This window comes from Merops nubicus, unplaced genomic scaffold (genome assembly GCF_000691845.1).
Source record: "Merops nubicus isolate BGI_N331 unplaced genomic scaffold, ASM69184v1 scaffold10668, whole genome shotgun sequence".
In the NCBI taxonomy this organism is placed as follows: domain Eukaryota; kingdom Metazoa; phylum Chordata; class Aves; order Coraciiformes; family Meropidae; genus Merops; species Merops nubicus.
Window position 1 is genome coordinate 10,662 of NW_008623652.1, and position 4,853 is coordinate 15,514.

Sequence of the window (4,853 nt, forward strand, 5' to 3'; positions counted from 1 at the left end):
CATTTATTGTGTTTAATTTCATTTACTACAATTAAGGAATTCTAGGGAGGCTACATTGTGAGAAAAAATATTTTCCTACCTGTCCTGTAAATACATATTAACTCATTAAATTATATGATCGTTGTGCCGGGTGCAGTGCGTCAATACTGAGTTGTAGGATAGATTGTGGAAGGCAACTCCTTTTTTTATTTCTAAAACAATTCAAAAGGATAAAGACCTTAAATCCACAAATGCAGGAAAAGTTCTGATGTTTTGTATCACATCTTTTACTTACAGAGTGATTGAAATTATTTCCAAGCTAGCCCTCCAGATTTTTAACATTTTAATGTATGTGTGCACACACAAAATTTAAGAATGAACTTAAAAAGATGGCAGTTTCCCTCTGGCTGAAATCTAGACTACAAATTTAAACAGTCTAGTATAGACAGAGATAAGAAAAAGCTTTTTGTTTCTGGCATCTCTAAGGGGAAAAGCTAAAACTGTCAGCCAGTTTCTCAGCGTTATAAAATAAATAACCAACCCAATTTTTATTCCTTAGTTTACTAGCTTTGCTCATTAAATTGAGAAGTTTAACAATCATCACAGCAAAACTGGTGACATGCAGTAAAAATGCGTTCTTCCCAAATTAAAAAAAAAAAACGAACAAAACGCAACCATATTTCAGCAAGAAGTCATCATTGTGATTTGGTTGATCAACTGAAATATCATTATATACTGCTCAAAACACCTATACATTCAACACATTTTATTCTAATCACAAAATATGCAAAAATAATATTCCATCAAACATTGGCTAGTTCCATTCTAACTAATATTTTCCTCCTCCAACTTTACCTCCCACTGAAATCAGACTTATGCAGATGCATAACTTAATGAACACATAGAACCTCCTCCCCCTGAGGTTAGGGGGAGAAAATCTGAGTTGGAGATTCTCCTTACTTTGTGGTAGGCATTTTATAAAACCAGAGAAAAGATAAACCTGAATAGAACTCTGAATATAACTTTGGAGATCTTGTGAAGGATCCATGGAGGGCAGGGGAGAAATTATAGGACCATTTTTAAAAAATTTTTGACATGGAGAAGAGTGCTATATCACCTGCATAGTTCATGTATGAGCTTTTAGCTATACTGTTACTATTGATTACTTGGTGGTGTTTAAGGGACACTGTCAAGAAGATCGGGTACCATGCAAACAAGGGAGAGGAGGTCAGTCCTGCCCCAGGTTAGAGCAAAAACATGCAGAGGCCAGCGCTCTCCACTGCAGTGGGCTTGATGCAGGCTCTGGAGAGAGGAAGCCCTTTTGCCAGCAAATGCAAGTGTATTTGTGCAGTTGCCAGGTTGTTAGTTTTAATATCCTACCATGTTACACGTCTGCAGGATTTAATCTAAATCCATGCATCTGCTTAACAACAAATCATTGCAACATACTGTAAAGACGTGTCAAAAAATGTAACGCCTGCATACGCAGTAGAAACACGCAGTTGGCAATGTGTGACTGGGTCATTTTTTTTGTATGTGTAAGAATCTGTTATCTGTCAGTTACCTACCTCAGTTATTGCAAACCCAGATTTAGCACAGGGGTAGTTTCTGCTTAGGTGTATGCAAATACACAAGCGTATGGATTATGTAGAAATAAAGAAGTTTAAAGACCATGGTCATTTCAATGATGCATCTATTCTTTGATGGAAAATATGTGTGTAGGTTTTAAATGACAGTAAGATACCTTGCCTTGAATACGTGTCTGTTTTGTATAGCAAACTCTAGCAAAGTCCTCTGTAAAGAAATGAATATCGACATATATATACATGGATGTCTGTATGCGTATATAGGCATACAAACACACATGCATGTACATATGGATGTCATATTTTTTGTACATGGATGTATAGATTCTTTATTGAAATAGTTATTTTTAAATTTACATGGATATATTTTCAATATTTTAATATTTATATATGCATATACACTTCTATGCATCGAGTCTAATGAAGAATGTATCATTCTGCAAGAAATTACAAATGCTTATTTAAAACTAAAAAACATTAGTTGTTTATGAAAGGGAAGTGGATACTTCATTATGATCATGCCTGCATCTGCAGGTGGTAAAAAAAAACCAAACAGAAACAGGGAAAGGTTTACACTTTCTGGAAAGAAAACACAGTCATTGTTGAAGGTTGTAAATAAAAGAGTACTTTGCATTTTGTCAGCCAAAAAAAAGAAATTGAGGAGATTTTGAAAAGTTAAATGTGTAAAAAAAAAAATCTACAAAAATATGTTGTATTTGATTTTGATTTCTCTCAAACTTCAAGAAAGGTGAACTGTGTTAAAAGAGGATGTGGCATGAAAAATTTGAAGTGGTTTGAGGCCCAAAGCGGCAAACATTTCCACATGTGAATAATTCTACACACACAGTAGTCTCATTGAAGTCAGTTATTTAAATACCGTACATTTTATAGTATCATTCCTTCGGTTTGGCTACACTGCAGTTAGACATGGGTGAAAATCTTTTTTTTAACTGAGTCCATTCTGACCAAGAGACTTCTCATAAGTACGTGGGATAGCGCGTAACATTTTATCCATGTTCATCTGCAAACATATCTCTGTCCCCATCTGGACCCAAAAGTAGCTCTGTGTCAGTGGTGAATAGATATATATATATATATATATACATATACACAGACACGCACACATATATATGTATGTGTGTGTACAAAAACAGAGACTGTGAGGGAACGCAGATGGACAGATGGTTTGCGAACTTCTGTGCTTGAACATACACGTGTGACATTTTCACACCAGCTGCTCCATGTATGGCTGTATCTGTAGTGAAAGTCAAGAAGAATTTCTTCTCTTTTTAAGAGCAGAGAAGAAGAATTATGACAGGGAAGGGTGGGAAAGGAAGGTGACATACTCAGTATCTTGCAGAAGGGAAAGGCACAAGGGCATGTAACACTCTTGGGGCATGACATGCTGTTCTGTCTCTGCACATGAGCAGGTCCTCTGTGAAGGGGCTACATTCCTACGCTTCATTTACCGAAATTTTAATTTCATACTGAAAATGGGTCACTTTTGAAAATGCCCCATAGTGCCGTGAATACCACATAGTCTGTAATTTGCCATGCCATGGCACCAATGTGAAGAAAAATGCCTTTGAACTCATGGCTTGAATTTTGCAGCAGGTAATTAGCACTGACAGGTGCTTCCATTGAATTTAGGATGTCAGATCAATGCATGAGAGTCTTGCAAACTTTTTGTTAATTTTTGGAGTAGTTCTAATCATTTGTGTTCAAGTTTAGCTTGTAATCAAAGTGTGATTAAGTCACAGCTGAAGGGTTCTTGAATATAAATATTTCTTTTGTCTATTTAGGTAATTAAAATGAGAGTTAAACAGTGTTTCTCCAACAATAGTAAATTGGATAGATCTGTAGACATTATTCATTGCTTATGTATATTAATTATAGGTACTATTACTGAAGCAATGATTAGCAATTTTTTATTTAAGATATCTCCTTTTACAACTGTATGCGTGTGTGCAGTGTGTAGGCACGTGTGTATGTACATTTTCTTAAATGGAAAGCTTTCATCCCTTTCCTAAAACTTCACATCTCAATTCCTCTTGTACATAACATCGGCCTGTATTTGTTATTTTATAACAAGATTCTCCAATCTCAATATGAGGGAATTTCCTTTAAGTTTGATGACTTCAGTTCCCTTGCTAATAATTAAATTGGCAAGATGACTGAATATTTGATTGTAAATCCTTTTATTCAGTTTGAAGTTGTTAAAACTGCCAAAGAAATAAACTGAGGTTTATATTTTCAGGTGTTGTCTTGATCCAGAAGTGATTTTTTTGCAAAAGCTTCTAAAAAAGTGGTTGTCCATTTTCTTTAAATTTCATAAATTTGAAATTAAAAAAAAGTTTTGTATTTTTTCAAAACAAAGCATTGAAATTTGAAAACAGGAACAGGATCTCAGTTTTGTGAATAAGGGAGTAAAAGAAAACTTTCTAAGTTGTTATGTCTGCCATTTTTTTTACTGCTGGAAGATTATTTTTAAGATGACAAGACAGATTTTAAGATGACAGCCTGGATTTGAAAACATAGGTTGCTTGCTCTTCTAAATTTAGGAAACCATTGCAAGTATGATTGTACTTAAGGATAAAATATCTGTATAAAAGTTTTCATCCAAGCAAGCTTCTAGGCATCTTCTCATTTCTTTAAAATATAAAACCACATTGAGAGATAGTCTGGCAATTAATCCATGAGTATGATAAATATACCAGACAGTTGAAACATTCTGCCAGTGAAATAACCTGCCACCTTGCTCTTGGGCCAGAGAATAAAGATGACCCCCGTAGTAGCCTGCTTGGAATGTGAATGAGTTGGATGTAGATTTTTTGGTGGAGTAGGTTGGTGAAAAAATGCAGCACCTTGAGTATGTAGGGGCTGTGAGCCAGTTCTTGGTGGCAGTGGTACCACCACTGAATACTGCTATGGGCTGAAACATTGACACTGTCTGACGTGGTGGGAGTCTGTTTACTGGACTGGCAAGACAGGGCCACTTAGTGTTGTAGATCAATATAATCTTAAAATGAATAGAAAAACCAGGAGGCAGCTAATGCAAATGTCAGAGCATCAGCTTAATGAATGCATGGCAGGAAGCTTGCAGGGGGCTGTTCTGCCAATGACCAGGCCCAACAAGAATGATACAGCCAGCAGAAAGAGAAACCAATGCGCAGACTGTATTGTAATCAGAAACATCGTGGCATGAATGACCGCTGGGGTACAAACAAGTCAATCAGCTGGTACATGAATGACAGCACCCCCAACGATCCCACAAAAGATGTGACTTGG